The following is a 17,064-nucleotide window of genomic DNA, read 5'->3' as shown; positions in this document are numbered from 1 at the left end:
GCTTAAAAATATCCAGATCTACAAAAGTTATTTCAAAGAGCCACTTTTTAATCTGGTCTCAGAAAAGGACCTTTACTGTTGGGTAAAGGCAGTTCCTTGTAGAGCAGCAATTTTATGTTGGATTATTGGGCCTGAATGAGGTTGGCAGTAGTCCCAGATTAGGTTTTAAACACTGTAGCATAAAATAAAGAACTGGATTCAATTCAATAAAATTTTATTCATCTCTTCCTTTGTATCAGGCACTCTTACCATATCTTGCACACTAGGTATATAAAGGTGAGTAATAGATGCCCTTTTTATTGCTTGTCTTTCCAGGTTAACTTTCTACCTTTTTTGACCCAGATTTGTGTCTAAGAGGTAGACCTTGATCCTTGGATCCCAGGGGGGTTCAGCCAAAGAGGAGTACTCACAGAACGGAAGGAAGAGATGGTCTGTTCCCACCATGAAGGTCACAGCACCTCTCAAAGCACTCCCCTTACCCCAACACAGGCAGCTGTCATGTTCTATTTCCAGTAATTGCCTCCCTCACCCTTCAGGCCCTACAGTAGTTAAGAGCTTCTCTGATACTCACCTGGGGTGCTGCTCTATCCCCTTTGTTTTCCTACACCCTGCCTGCCCCTTTGTAAATAGTCTCTTTATTAAAACATCCTCGAACTCTCTTGTTTTCAGTCAAGAAGAAGGCAAAAGGACTGAAACAAAGGACTTTCTCTTGTGAGGTGTTTGGCTTTTTTTTTTTTTAATGCAGAAAGATCTCATGGAAAATGTTCTCCTACATCTTGAACAGAACTGTATCATATGACCATCTCTACCTACAAGAGAGCCAGGAAGTTTTGTTTAGCATTTTGTTTTCCATTCTTTGCAAAGGAAAGCAAAAGAGAATAGGAACAAATGTTTAGTGAGCCATTCTAACAGACCTGTGTATCTTGAGACCAAGATATTTGTTAAATATCAATCACCATAAAGGGAGGGCATAAATGGTTACTTCATAAAGATCACAGATATGCAAAGATCACCAATAAAGGATTAAATGAAGGGAGCAAACTACCCTAATGATTTATAAATAAGCTTAGCATAAAATTTCTAGAGACAGCATCATACATTGCTCTATTTCAAACAGCTGAGATAAAATAAAGATGAATTGCTGCCAGAAAGCTGTTTTAAGTATCTCTATGAAAAATGAAGGGACTTCTCTGCACTCTAGTAGTTGAGACTTTGCCTTCCATTTCAGGAGGTGCTGGTTTGATCCCTGGTTGGGGAGCTAAGATCCCACATGCCTTGAGGCCAAAAACCAAAACATAAAACAGAAACATTGGAACAAATTCAATAAAGACTTTTTAAAAATGGTCCACATCAAACAAAAATCTTGAAAAAAATAAAAATGTTTTTACTATTAATATGTTTGCATTGAAATGATGGGTTCCATTTCACAGATCTTCTTGGTTTCTCACAGTTATGGTGGAGGAATAGTTATGGCTTCACCTCCCTGCTGATATATCAGTTATCTATTGTTGCATAACAAACTATATCAAAACTTGGTGGTTTAAAACAACACCAGTGTATTATTTCTGATGATTTCATGGATTGAATTGGCAGTTCTTCTGTTGGCTCTCCTGGACTCACTCATGGGGCTAACAGAAGCCACAGATCCTGTTGCAAGGCCTTCTCCTTCAGCTAGGTACAGGTACACCTCTCTTTGGTTCTTGTGACCCTTTCTTCCCTTGCCCTTCAGGTCTAGGGGTTAGCACCTCTGGTGACTCCCCACTGAAGACAGACTCTGAATACTTCAGAACACTTGTAGATACTCCATTATCCTGTCCACACCTTTATGAACATTCCTTTCATCCTATGCTCCTCAATTCCCCATTTGAGTATACAGTCTGTTTCCTTCAACGATTCTGAATGATACACTTCCAAATGTGGTAGTAGGAAAAATTATCAAACAAAATTATAGCAAGTTTCACATTACAGTAAAACTAGCTAGAACCATAAAATAAATGTTTCTTCAAGAAAAAAAAAAAAAACAAAACAAGAAAAAGAGGAAGGAAAGAAGAAAGGGAGGAAGGAAGAATGATTGATTCTGTCTGGAAAGATCAAAGAGATTTCACATGATAACTGATAAATGAGCTGAAACTTAAAGCTCAAGAATGCCCTGAGCAAAAAAGCAAAATGCTGGGATGGAGAGGGATAAATTAGGAGTTTGGGATTAACTGAACTGAACTGAACTATGTATATATGTATATAAAATGGACGGGGCTTCCCTGTTGGCTCAGTGGTAAAGATGCCACCTGCCAGTGAGGGAGACACGGGTTTGATCCCTTTCTAGGAAGATTCCAAATGCCATGGGGCATCGAAGCCCATGTGCCACAACTACTGAGCCTGTGCTCTAGAGCCCGGGAACCACAGCTACTGAGTACCGCAACTACTGAAGCTCCTTGCCTAGAGTCTGTGCTCTGCAACAAGAGAAGCCCCTGCAGTGAGAAGCCTGCATACAGCAACGAAGAGAAGCCCCCATGGAGCAATGAAGATCCATCGCAGTCAAAAATAAGTCAAATTATTATTTTTTTAAATGGAGGTACTTCCCTGGTGGTCCACTGGTTATGACTCCATACTCCCAACATACAGGGTGTGGATTTCATCCCTGGCTGGGGGACTAAGATCCTGCATGCCACACAACTGGGCCTAAAAAAATAAATAGATAACCAACAAGGACCTACTGTATGGCACACGGAACTACGCTCAATATCTTGTAATAACCTAAAATGGAAAAGAATCTGAAATATATATAACTGGGTCACTTTGCTGTGAATCACTATGCTGAAACTAACACAACATTGTAAATCAAATATGTTGCTGTTGTTGTTCAGTCCCTCAGTCGTCTCCAACTCTTTGTGACCCCATGGACTGCAGCACACCAGACTTCCCTGCCCTTCACCAACTCACAGAGTTTGCTCAAACTCATGTCCATTGAGTCAGTGATCCCATCCAACCATCTCATCCTCTGTCATCCCCTTCTCCTCCTGCCTTCTATCTTTTCTAGAATCAGGGTCTTTTCCAATAAGTCAGCTCTTCACATCAGGTGGCCAAAGTACTGGGGCTTCAGCTTCAGCATCAGTCCTTCCAATGAATATTCAGGGTTGATTTCCTTTAAGATCAACCGGTTTGATCTCCTTGCTGTCCAGGGAACTCTCATTCCATTAAAAAAAAAAAAAGTTTTAAGGCAAAATGCTAAGAGAAGAGCAAAAGCACAGTGTATTTGGAAATACAGAGTGGATCCTGTACTTGGAGCATTCTGTGTATGTGGGTTATGTGTGGAAATTAAGGCTGGAAATTTGACTGGGATCAGATCAAGGCGGGTTCTGAATGCCAGATTTAAAATTTGGTCTTTATTCAGTATCCCAAGGGCTTTCAAAATATACCACTAGTGGTATGTAAGATGACTTAGTTAATACACAAGCTTAAAAATTACATAACAAATTTTTTTGTTATGTAAGGGAGACTTAATGCCAAAACTATGACTTCAGAAATATTCTTGCTTAGATGAGACTGAAATTGATAGAAAGAAAAGACAGTAAAATACTAAATAATTATATGGGTGGAATGGAACTATAGACATGGTCATCAAAATAGTAAGAGATTTGGAAAGCTCTGCAATGAGCAGTTGGACCTTTGCTATTTCCCAGGTGGAGGTGTTGTGGGGAGGACAGTACCATGAAGACAGCTGTGCTTTGTAAGGATCTCACTCGTGACCCTGTGGAGAAGGATGTACCAGGAGAGACTGAGGCTGGAGGCAGCAGCACAATTAGGAAGCTGATATCCAGGAGGAGAAAGATGAGGGCTTGGACCACAACAGCAACACAGAGGATGCTGAGGACTCCTACAAAGGGCACTCCAGACAGAACTTTAAAAGATGATGACCTCATTCAGTTCAGTTCAGTTCAGTCGCTCAGTCATGTCTGACTCTTGGCAACCCTATGAATCCCAGCACGCCAGGCCTCCCTGTCCATCACCAACTGCCGGAGTTCATTCAGATTCACGTCCATTGAGTCAGTGATGCCATCCAGCCATCTCATCCTCGGTCATCCCCTTCTCCTCCTGCCCCCAATTCCCCCCAGCATCAGTCTTTTCCAATGAGTTAACTCTTTGCATGAGGTGGCCAAAGTACTGGAGTTTCAGCTTTAGCATCATTCCTTCCAAAGAAATCCCAGGGTTGATCTCCTTGAGAATGGACAGGTTGGATCTTCTTGCAGTCCAAGGGACTCTCAAGAGTCTTCTCCAACACCACAGTTCAAAAGCATCAGTTTCGGTGCTCTGCCTTCTTCACAGTCCAACTCTCACATCCATACATGACTACTGGAAAAACCATAGCCTTGACCTCATTAGAAGAGGCCAAATTCCATTTATAGATTTGGAGGACATGGGGAGGACAGGAATTGCTTAGTGGGGGGATGGGGAAAGTATTGAATCAATGCACTGATTTTTTACATAGTTGCTTTGTTTGTTTGTTTGTTTGTGCATTTTTTGTTTTTGCCACATCACACGGCATTTGGGATTTTGTACTTCAACCAGGGATCAAACCCATGCCTCCTGCAGTGGAAGGGCGGAGTCTTAACCACTGGACCACCAAGGAAGTCTCTAATGCACTTATTTTCGACCTGTGGATTTTGAGACAACTCCCAGCTGTTCACATATTAATGAGCCAACTAAGGATATGTATCTCTAGGCACTCACCAGAAAAAATAACCAGAATACATGTGCAGGTATCTCCCCTGCATGTTTCATACGTCTGGTACTTTCCTCATCCTTATACCTCTTCTTAAATTTTGCTATCATGGAGTTTGATAAACACCAACTCACTTCAGAAAAATTAGCAGTACTTAGCTCCTCTAAAGGCACCTTGCTTGATCCAAGGACCACAATCAGCAACTTCCAAAATAACTGAATTATAACGTATGAGAGCTGGAGGACCTTGGCGATCATCTGGTACAGTTATTCTGAAGGGTGAGGACACGTTAGAGTCACTCAGAGAGTTTGTTAATGCACAGACTGTCGGACCCTACACCAGAATTTTTGATTCAATAGGTCTGGGTAGGAACCAAAAACGTGCCTTTTGAACAAATTTCCAGGCAATTCTGAGGTTGCTGATTTATGGACCACACTTTGAGAACTACTGATGGAGCACAACTTCTCCAAACTACAGACTGAAAAAATGCAGCCTGGAGAAGTAAAGTGCATTATACCAGTGAAATATGGAAAGAATATGGACTTTGCAGTCAACCAGACCTGGTTTCAGAACCTGACTGACTCACTTTGTGATCTCAGGCAGGTACTCGACTCCTCTGAGCCTCAGTTTCTCTTCTATGAAATGGTTAGAATAACCAGGTAGTAAACATTTGTCCTTCTTTCCAGCTGCCACAGAAAGACAGAGTTGCCAGGTAGTGGCCACGGTGTCAGCGGTGCCGTCCGGCATCTAGCCAGGGCATCAGCCTGCACGCTGCACTGTCCAGTGTTTAATGGCAGTTGCCGCAATGCCCCTGGCTTGGTTCTGTCATCTGAGGCATTGTTTTTGGCTGTACAACCTTGGAACCAGAACTTTAGCCCTCCTGTGACCTGCAGAAATCTTTCTGGAATCAAATACTGGCTTTTGCACAACTCTTGTGAGAAGTAAATGAGATAATCCCTATCACTCAATTGAAAACTATTCGGTACTCATTAAATTGAAGCCATCAAAAGAACTATCATTATTAGTTTGAAAATGAATTAGCAGTTTGGCCAGAGAGGTATGCACAGAAGCAGATGGCCTGGCTCCCTCCCTGGACACCACTGAGAAAGGCAATGCCGGGAGGAGCACAGTCTAGCTAACTTGGGAATTGGACTTGCTCAGGACACCTCCAAATGGTCATGCACTAGGGAAGCCTCGAATTAATTCATGAACACCAGATCTGGGTTCCCACCATGCTTTCCCTTTCCACTACCGAGGAAGTCTGTGCTCCTCTTTCTAGGGCACTCCCTTTTCCAGTGAGGTACCAATTTGTTGCCCAATGAACGGAAAATTAGGATAAAGAAGAAGGTATTTCAACCAGGTCATATGGAGACCCAAAGAACCATCCCTGACCCACCAATGACCACATTCAGCACCTCTCTCCTCAAGATAATTCTAGGCATGGACCTCCTTGGTGGTCCATTGGTTAAGAATCCGCCTGCCAATACAGGGGACACAGGTTCAATCCTTGGTCCATCCCTGGTCTGGAAGGAGTCCACATACCACAGGGCAACTGGGCCTGTGCACCGCAACTACCGAAGCATACATGCTCTGGAGCCCATGCTTCTCAACAAGAGAAGCCACCGCAATGAGAAGCCCATGCACCACAACTAGACAGCAGCCCCCACTTGCACCGTAACTAGAGAAATCCTGAGTGCAGCAATGAAGACGCAGCACAACTCCCCCCAAATAATAAATTAATGCATAATGAAAGATAATTCTAGGCACATGGTAACAAATTGATTGACTGAGTTGCCCATTTGCCACATTCCATTTTGGATTGATAGATTGATGCTGGTTGATCAAGGGCTCTCTCTTTCATTTCATTGTTGTTCAGTCCCTCTGTTGTATCTGACTCTTTACAACCCCATGGTCTGCAGCACGCCAGGATTCCCTGTCCTTCACCATCTCCTGGAGCTTGCTCAAATTCATGTCCATTGAGTTGGTAATGCCATCCAACCATCTCATCGTCTGTCGTCCCCTTCTCCTCCTGCCTTCTATCTTTCCTAGCATCAGGATCTTTTCCAATAAGTTGACTCTTTGAATCAGGTGACCAAAGTAGTGGAGCTTCAGCTTCAGCTTTCCAATGAATTCAGTCTTTAATGAATATTCAAGCTTGATTTCCTTTAGGATTTACTGGTTTGATCTCCTCGCAGTCCAAGGGACTCTCAAGAGTCTTCTCCAACACCACAGTTCAAAAGCATCAATTTTTCGGCACTCAGCCTTCTTTATGGTACAACTCTCACATCCATACATGACTACTGGAAAAACCATAGCTTTGACTAGATGGACCTTTGTTGGCAAAGTAATATCTCTGCTTTTTAATGCACCATCTAGGATTGTCATAGCTTTTCTTTCAAGGAGCAAGTGTCTTTTAATTTCATGGCTGCAATCACCATCTGCAGTGATTTTGGAGCCCAAGAAATATAAGTCTCTGATTATTTCCATTGTTTCCCCATTTACTTACCATGAAGTGATAGGACCAGATGCCACGAACTTAGTTTTTTTTTGAATGTTTAGTTTTAACATTTACCCTATCTATTTGCCATGAAGTGATGGGACCGGATGCCAGTTTTCACTCTCCTCTTTCACCTTCATCAAGAGGTTCTTTAGTTCCTTTCTGCTTTCTGCCATAAGGATGGTGTCATCTGCATATCTGAGGTTATTGATATTTCTCCTGGCAGTCTTGATTCCAGTTTGTGATTCATCCATCTGGCATTTTGCAAGATGTACTCTGCATATAAGGTAAATAAATAGAGTGACAATATACAGCCTTGACACACTCCTTTCCCAATTTTGAACCACTCTGTTGTTCCATGTTCTGTTCTAACTGTTGCTTCTTGACCTGCGTACAGGCTTCTCAGGAAAAAGGTTAGGTGGTCTGATATTCCTATCTCCTGAAGAATTTTCCACAGTTTGTTATGACCCACACAGTCGAAGGCTTTAGCATAGTAAATAAAGCAGAAGTAGATATTTTTCTGGAACTCTTGCTTTTTCAATGATCCAGTGGATGTTGGCAATAGATCTCTGGTTCCTCTGCCTTTTCTAAATCCATCTTGAACATCTGGAAGTTCTCCATTCATGTACTATTGAAGCCTAGCTTGGAGGATTTTGAGCATGACCTTGATAGCATGTGAAATGAGTGCAATTGTGCAATAATTTGAACATTCTTTGGCATTGCCCTTCTTTAGGATTGGAATGAAAACTGACCTTTTCCAGTCCTGTGGTTGCTGCTGAGTTTTCCAAATTTGCTGGCATATTGAGTGCACACTTTAAAAGCATCATCTTTTAGGATTTGAAATAGCTCAGCTGAAATCCATCATCTCCCCTAGCTTTGTTCATAGTGATGCTTCTTAAGGCCCATTTGACTTCACATTCCTGAATGTCTGGCTCTAGGTGAGTGATCACACTATCATTGTTATCCAAGTCATTAAGATCTCTTTTTATAGTTCTTCTGTGTATTCTTGCCACCTCTTCTTAATATCTTCTGCTTCTGTTAGGTCCATACCATTTCTGTCCTTTATTGTGCCCATCTTTGCATGAAATGTTCCCTTGGTATCTCTAATTTTCTTGAAGAGATCTCTAGTCTTTCCCATTTTATTGTTTTCCTCTATTTCTTTGCATTGTTCACTTAGGAAGGCTTTCTTATCTCTCCTTTCTGTTTTTTGGAACTCTGCATTCAGATGGGTATATCTTCCCAGTTTTATTTTTCTTTCTTTCATTTCAGATACATTAATATAAAGCAGATAAAGTTGAGAGAAATCTTTTTCTCCTTCTGCCTTACTCTTCGCTCCATGCTTTATCCAATCAACCACCAGGTCCTATCAATCCCACAAATATAAATGTTTCCTGAAACTGTCCTTTCCGTCTCTACTGCCACCTCTGCACCTCAACCAACACCATCACTCATTATCTCATTGTCTGTTTTGCTTGCTCCCCTCCCTAGGCCCACTGAAAGTGAAGTTGCTCAGTCATGTCTGACTCTTTGCGACCCTGTGGACTGTAGCCCACCAGGCTCCTCTGTCCATGGGATTCTCCAGGCAAGAATACTGGCGTAGGTTGCCATTTCCTTCTCCAGGGGATCTTCCCAACCCAGGGATCGAACCCAGGTCTCCCACATTGCAGGCAGACGCTTTAACCTCTGAGCCAACAGGGAACCCCCAAACTCCAAAACTGGGCCCACTAACTCCATTCTAATCCATTCTCCACTTAGGAGCTAGAATGACCTTTTCAAAACCCAAATTTAATCGGCCATTCCTTTCAGTTAAAACCTAATTAATTTAATCCATTAAAATGATAGTTTATTTCCAGCAGATTCATGTCAATGTATGGCAAAACCAATACAATATTGTAAAGTAATTAGCCTCCATTAAAACAAATAAATTTATATTAAAAATAAAATAAAATGATTGCTTATTTCCTAGAAAAATGTCAAAAATCCTTAGTATAGCAGTACTAATAGTATTTGCAGGTTCAGTTCAGTTGCTCAGTCATGTCTGAATGTTTGCAACCCCATGGACTGCAGCACGCCAGGCCTCCCTCTCCATCACTAACTCCCGGAGTTTACTTGAACTCATGTCCATTGAGTTGGTGATGCCATCCAACCATCTCCAGCCTCTGTCACCCCCTTGTCCTCCCACCTTCAATCTTTCCCAGCATTGGGGTCTTTTCAAATGAGTCAGCTCTTCGCATCAGGTGGCCAAAGTATTGGAGTTTCAGCTTTAACATCAGTCTTTCCAATGAATATTCAGGACTGATTTCCTTTAGGATGAACTGGTTGGATCTCCTTGCAGTCCAAGGGACTCTCAAGAGTCTTCTCCAACACCACAATTCAAAAGCATCAGTTCTTTGGTACTCAGATTTCTTTATAGTCCAACTCTCACATCCATACATGACCTCTGGAAAAACCATAGCTTTGACTAGATGGATTTTTGTTGGCAAAGTAATGTCTCTGCTTTTTAATATGCTGTCTAGGTTGGTCATAATTTTCCTTTCAAGGAGTAAGTGTCTTTTAATTTCATGGCTGCAATCACCATCTGCAGTGATTTTGGAGACCATGAAAATAAAGTCTGTCACTGTTTCCACTGTTTCCCCACCTATTTACCGTGAAGCGATGGGACCGGATGCCATGATCTTAGTTTTCTAAATGTTGAGCTTTAAGCCAACTTTTTCACTCTCCTCTTTCACTTTCATCAAGAGGCTCTTTAGTTCTTCTTCGCTTTCTACCATAAGGGAGGTGTCATCTGCATATCTGAGGTTATTGATATTTCTCCCAGCAATCTTGATTCCAGCTTGTGCTTCTTCCAGCCCAGGGTTTCTCACGATGTACTCTGCATATAAGTTAAATAAGCAGGGTGACAATCTACAGCCTTGATGTACTCCTTTCCTTATTTGAAACCAGTCTGTTGTTTCATGTTCAGTTCTAACTGTTGTTTCTTGACCTGCATACAGATTTCTCAAGGGACAGGTCTGGTGATCTGGTGTTCCCATCTTTTTCAGAATTTTCTACAGTTTGTTGTGATCCACACAGTCAAAAGCTTTGGCATAGTCAATGCAACAGAAAAAGATGTTTTTCTGAAACTTTCTTGCTTTTTCAATGATCCAGTGGACGTTGGCAATTTGATTTCTAGTTCCTTTGCCTTTTCTAAACCCAGGTTGAACATCTGGAAGTTTGCAATTTATGTACTGTTGAAGCCTGGTTTGGAGAATTTTAAGCATTACTTTACTAGTGTGTGAGATGAGTGCAACTGTGCAGTAGTTTGAGCATTCTTTGGCATTGCCTTTCTTTGGGATTGGAATGAAAACTGACCTTTTCCAGTCCTTTGGCCACTGCTGAGTTTTCCAAATTTGCTGGCATATTGAGTGCAGCACTTTCACAGCATCATCTTTTAGGATTTGAAATAGTATTTGTAGGAGCTTTAATAAATATTTGTTGAAGGGAGGGTGTCTCTGGACCTGAGAGGAACTGCCTTGTCTCTTATGTGTTAATCTGACTTGTTTAAATCTCAGAGCTCCTCCTTATTTCCAACCCCTTGGAAGCACCTCATTGTAGTAGCCTCTGGCATTACAAAGTGATTTTCCTCAAGGTCACAGCTGGTGACTAAGCACCAAATAGAATATACAGCCCTATTGTTCTTAACTGGGGAAACACAGTCAAGTGAGAGGCAATCACAGTTCAAAAGTGACAACCACCTTGACCCTCCTGCTACACTCCCACCAAGTTTCCAAGCCTTCATATAGACTCTTTCAAAGATAAAGGCAATCCACCTTCTGACCCTCCCAAAGAAGTCCCATTAATCTTTAGACAGTTCCACCAGTTGTTGAAAATGAGACATTTCAAATAATAATCTACCCTAGCCAGTTTATCAAGGGATAGAGAGAACGAGGGCAAGGAGGCCATATGAGAGAGAGAGAGGCCAGTTCTCCCTCCTGTAGTGGTGCTAAGGTGCCGTAACCAGCTGCCTCTAAGAGAAGAGGAAGGTGGGTGACTTTGGCCCCAGCTTAGCTCAGGGAGAGATTCAGGCTCTCTAGCCTCAGAGATTCTACGAGCTCCTATAGACTAGCCAGGACTAGAACAAGGAAAGGATGTGTGTGGAGGAAATGGGATTAATCCCAGCTCAAATGTTGGGTGGAATCCCAGCTGCTGCAGCTGCTGAGGGCTTAACCAGCTGTTCCCTGGGCAGCTGCAATGTTCAGCCCAGACCCGACTCTCAGGGTGGCAGCTCTGTATCAGCTTAAGGCTATCAGCTCCAAGCAAAGTCAAGGCTCATTGGAAAGAATCGCTGGAAAGCAAAAGAGAATAGCAGAAAGAGTCCCCAGTTCCAAGAACTTCTGTTTGGACATCATGTGGTTTGAAATCAGACAACTGTGTTCTTACGTTATGTGGTCTCAAGGAGGGAAGTTGAGAGACAGTTTGGGTTTAGGTTTCAGAGAGAAGCAAAGCAAGGACTGGAGGTACCGCCTTCAGTTCTCCTTTCCTCTCTTGTCCTGCTTCAATTTCCCTACACTTCCCCCACCACCATGGGTTTCCATAACATGTCCCCCATGGGAATGGATACATTTCCTACTTGTGATCATAATTAGTGACACTCACATGCTCTGATGAGGACTAATGTACTTAGGGATAAAGATAACCCCCAAAGCCCATCTAATTGTCAATTTATTTTTTAAACAAATGTTTATTTTTGGCTGCAGTGGGTCATAGTTGTGGCACTCGAGTTCAGTAGTCGCAACAGACAGGCTTATTTGCCCCATGGCATGAGGGATCTTAGTTTCCCAAACAGCGATCAATCCCGTGTCCCCTGCATTGGAAAGTGGATTCTTAACCACTGGATCACCAGAGAAGTTCCAGCAGTTTCTTTTTTTAAGTGCAAGTTTTATTTTCCCCCTCACCTGCTTCAAATCCTGCAATTGTTTTCCAAATTTCAGACAGAATTGAAAATCCTTCAAGTTATCCCATCTCCCTTGCACTGTCCTGAACTTGTCAGTGCTCCTCAGATTCACCTTATCATCACTCCCCAATGCCAGTCCTTGGCACATACTATTCTCTTTGCTTGAACGACTCTTATCCATCTTTCAGGTCTCAGCTTAAATGTCATTTCTCATCTCCTCACCACACTCAACCACCTTTTAACCACTTATGCCTGTCTCCCTAGAGGACTTGTAAGAACTGTGCTTGACTTTACTGTCCTAACCCCATGGCACAGCACCGTATTTGGCACATAGCAGGTACTCAACAAACCCTGATTAGAGATACCCCTTTCTCATGGGAGATGTTCATCATCAACCAGGTCTCATACAGAGACAATAACACAGAGAAGTGGGCTTGAATATGCTAACTGGCCACAAAATCCCCCATAGGGAAATACCCCAACCACCCATAGACTGCTTCCCATAGACAGCTACTTCAGGCTCCCAGACAGAGAAGAAAGCTTCCTCCAATACAGCAGAAACCACAAAAGCAGTCAGGGATAAATATCTCAAGACTCTAGGTCAGAAATGCTAATTTTTCAAACAGAGCTCATTATTTTTACTAAGGACCCCATCTTAGCACTGGGTCCCCCCTTTTTTTTTTGGCCGTATAGCATCTTCATTGCTGTGTATGGGTTTTCTCTAGTTGAAGGGATCAAGGGCTACTCTCTAGTTGCAATGCGCAGACTTCTTGTGGTGGCTTCTCATCGCAGAGCACAAGTTCTAGGGCTTGCAGGCTCAGCAGTTGTAGTGCCCTGAGGCAGGTGGGATCTTCCCAGACCAAGGATCGAACCCATGTTGCTTGCATTACAAGGTAGATTCTTAACCACTGAACCACCAGAAAAGTCCTGGCTTCTTCTTATTTCAAACATTTCTAGAAGCTTCCTTTATTCTGCTAGAGCTCCCATAACAAAATATCATAGACTGGGTGGCTTAGACATCAAACATTTATTTTCTCATAGTTTTGGAAGCTAGAAAAATCAAGATCAAGGTTCCAGTCAATGCAGTTTCTGGTGAGAGCTCTCTTTGTGGCCTGTAAGGTGGCTGCCTTCTCACTACGGCCTTTCATTGAGCATGTGAAGAGAGAGAAAGCAAGCCCTCTCCTGTGTCTTCTTGAAATGACACTAATCCTGTCAGATCAGGGCCCAGTTTAATGAACTCATTCAACCTTAATTACTTCCTTAGAGGCCCCATTTCCAAATATAGCCACACAGACATGAGAGCTTCAACAGATGAATTTGGGGGTGACACATACATTCAGTCCATGACAAAGCTCAATATTCCCTCTCCTCTAATTCAAAAAGAGCTGAGAGTCTTCTCTTGCTTCCTGGGTTGGTGTACCCACCTGCTATGGATTACTGCCAGAAACTTGCATGTACATCTATATTTCCTTAAGCAGTGGCTAGGTAAGGAAGCCAGTCCTCCAGACAGGAGGAAGAAGAGTCAACGAAAATGAGAGAGTACTGTCAGAAAGTGAGACTTACTAGTGACTCAGTGAAGGGAACGAGGAAGAGTTAACACTAGCTTAAGACCCCATAGGATGTGGCCCCATCCATGAAGGCAGTCTTATTTAGTTATTCCTGCCCCAGTTTCCTCTTCTGTAATATAATCTCACTGGGTTATGTGAGGACTAAATGAGGACGCATGTAGAGTGCTAAAACAGGGCCTAGCCTGTAGTGCGTTCTCAGGCAGCGTTGGCTGTAGTTACACTTCCCAGTCTCCTGTTGTAACCAGCCTGCACATTCACATTCCAGATACCAAGTCCTTGCTCATGTTGTTTCTTCTATCTGGAATGGCCTTTCTAGTGTCCTCCACCTACACATGCTACAACATCCTATTCAGGCCCTACTTTCTCCACAAGGCCTTCTGGGTACAAATATGACATTTACCACCCATTCCACTCATCTGAAGTAACACTGTTGCTTAGGTAGTTAACCATCTTAAACTTTTGAGAAACTATTTCTTAATTTTTATGTTTTTCCATGTCTAATATGATGCTACACTGCGTATGTTCAGCAAATCCTGATGAAGAAAGGAAGGGGAGAAAAATCTGAATTCTGGGCAATAAAAAGGTCACCTAGACCTTTACCATCTGAGCCACCTGGGAAGTCCCCAAAGTTCACCTGAACCTCAACACAGTACTTCTCAACTCCAGTTTCCCAAAATGCCAAGAGGTCTTGCCAGGATGATCAACAAAATGCTCTGCAAATTCTCAAAACAAGATTACTTTTAACTATACTTCAGTTCTAAAGCAAACCCACATCTGTCACAGAGCACTTTCTGAAGAACGGAATGTTATGAAATCAAACAAGTAAAGGGGCAACACAACCCCCCGAAAGTCTGGGAACCACTGATAATGCTGATTCTGGTAGAGTGGTATGGAGGGAAGCAGACAGTCTACAGACAGCAGAGCAGCAAAGGCAGCGAGAAACAGATGCAGACAATAGAGAGCTTGGTAGCTTCCGCTCCAATCGGGCACATACACTGCTATTGTCAACGATCTTGTCAGGCAGGGATCACTAACTCCAGGTCTGCCCAACTTCCAAGTCATGCCCTTTCCCTAATCCTCACTGCCTATTTTGTTAATGAGAAGGGGTGTTGCACTTAGAGATGTCCTGTGGCCCAGTTGAATATGCCTCCTGGCCATCTTCAGGCCAGGATGGTGTTCTTTGCTGCTTGAAGGAAGGTAATGAATTTTATTTTAGGAAGCTGGGAGGGCCTCAAGAGGAAGAGAATAATGAGGAATGAAAGTTAGGGTGCGAGTGGGGGAGGTGAGAGGTGAGCCTTCAACCTGGGAAGAAGTCTGCGGGATGTAGTTTAAGGGAAACCAATTAATTCTCCTTGCCCCCAAATATCTCCTGCCCAGCACATTAAGGTGGTAAGAATCGGAGGCCTTATTTTCAGCAGGCCTTTAAAATACATGCATTATGTGAAAAGAGTAGTAAAAAAAGGAGCCCATCAACAACATAGAGATTTATGAGTTTAGTCATCACCTGGAGTGACATGACAAGAAGGCATCAGGGTCTGACAGAATGAGACAAGGGCAGGTGTAGAAAGTAGGAAAGGTCCACAGCTTGGAGTGTGCTTCTGAAGTCACTCTGAAAGGGGAAGAGTGGTGGTAACGGGCACCTGCTGAGGATAGAGGGAAATGGCTGTGGAAGGATATAGAGGCAAACTTTGTTGTCGTTTAGTCACTAACATGGGCTGTAGCCTGCCAGGCTCCACTGTCCATGGGATTTCCCAGGCCAGAATACAGGAGTGGGTTGCTATTTCCTTCTCCAGAGGATCTTCCCCACCCAGGGATTGCACTTGCATCTCCTGCTTGGCAGGTAGATTCTTTACCACTGAGCAAAGGTAAACTTCGCCTGTTTCCAAATGTTGGTTTTATCAAGCACTACCTGGAACCCTAAGTACGCTTTCACCTCCAAACACTGAACTCAGAGGGGCCCAGGGTGAGGGAGATAAGTAGGCTAACTTGGATGCACATGAAAGTCTGGATTACTACAGGCTACAATATACCTCCAGCTTCCAGGAGCCACAGAACTAGACCAAGAACGAGCGATGCAAAAGTGCCACTTTCCAAATGAGAGGCAGGTGAGTTCCTCACCAGCCCCTGACACCTGTGGCTCAGCCCCGGCAGCTTAACAGGCCCATCCACCCCCTCTTGTCTCGGGGGAGAAGGCTCTTTTGCACAAATCCATCCACCATCTGTACAGCATATAGTTCCTCTTTCCTAGGGGCTAGAAGGGAGCCGATCCTAAAGGCCACTAGAGGGCAGTGTATAGCAGGGACCTTGCCCTGGAAGAGCCCAACTGCTACAGGGAAGGGTGGGCTCCTGGTGGTACCAACACTTAACCATCCTCCAGGCCCTGACACTCTCCTTCCAGTGTACTGCAACTCCCTCGGAGCTTCCATTCCTAACTCGGAGGCACCTGCCTGCCTAGATTCCAGGGAAGCAGAGCTGGCAATAATGGGAGGGGGAGAGGGGAAAGGAGGAGGAAGCCAGTAGAAACAACCAGGACAGCTGATCAGAAAGGGGGCTCAGTTTTTAATTCCTACATTCCCTTGCTTGGAGAGCCCATGTCCCCTCTGCTGCCATACATTTGGGCTGAAGTTGCTCTCTGTGCTCAGCCCATCAGGAAGAACAGTTTCCAGCACTCTGTGCAGGTTCTTTCTCTTAATCAAGAATGTATGGAGACTACCAGTTATGAATTAGCTATGGTTTTTCCAGTAGTCATGTATGGATGTGAGAGTTGGACTATAAAGAAACCTGAGCACCGAAAAATTGATGCTTTTGAACTGTGGAGTTGGAGAAGACTCTTGAGAGTCCCTCGGACGGCAAGGAAATCCAACCAGACCATCCTAAAGGAAATCAGTCCTGAATATTCACTGGAAGGACTGATGCTGAAGCTGAAACTCTAATATTTTGGCCACTTGATGCGAAGAACTGACTCATTGGAAAAGACCCTGGTGCTGGGAAAGACTGAAGGCGGGAGGAGAAGGGGACAACAGAGGCTGAGATGGTTGGATGGCGTCACCAACTCAATGGACATGAGTTTGAGTAAACTCTGGGAGTTGGTGATGTAGAGGGAGTCTGGCGTGCTGCAGTCCATGGGGTTGCAAAGAGTTGGACATGACTGAGCGACTGAACTGAGCTGTGGGATTGCCATGAGTTGTCAGTTGGTCCAGTGACCTCCCAGGGGAAGAAAAAAAAAAATCAGTCCCATGTAGACACCCCACCCCCAATCCCCCACTGCACACACACCAGAGCAGAATGCAGGCTATGGGGATTCTTGAGCAGGGGAGAGCGCAGGCTAACAAATGGGAGCCAGAAT

The sequence above is a fragment of the Oryx dammah genome, unplaced genomic scaffold (genome assembly GCF_014754425.2).
Source record: "Oryx dammah isolate SB20612 unplaced genomic scaffold, SCBI_Odam_1.1 HiC_scaffold_11232, whole genome shotgun sequence".
Taxonomy (NCBI): domain Eukaryota; kingdom Metazoa; phylum Chordata; class Mammalia; order Artiodactyla; family Bovidae; genus Oryx; species Oryx dammah.
The sequence above is the reverse complement of the archived record's forward strand: the minus strand, read 5'-3'. Positions refer to the sequence as shown.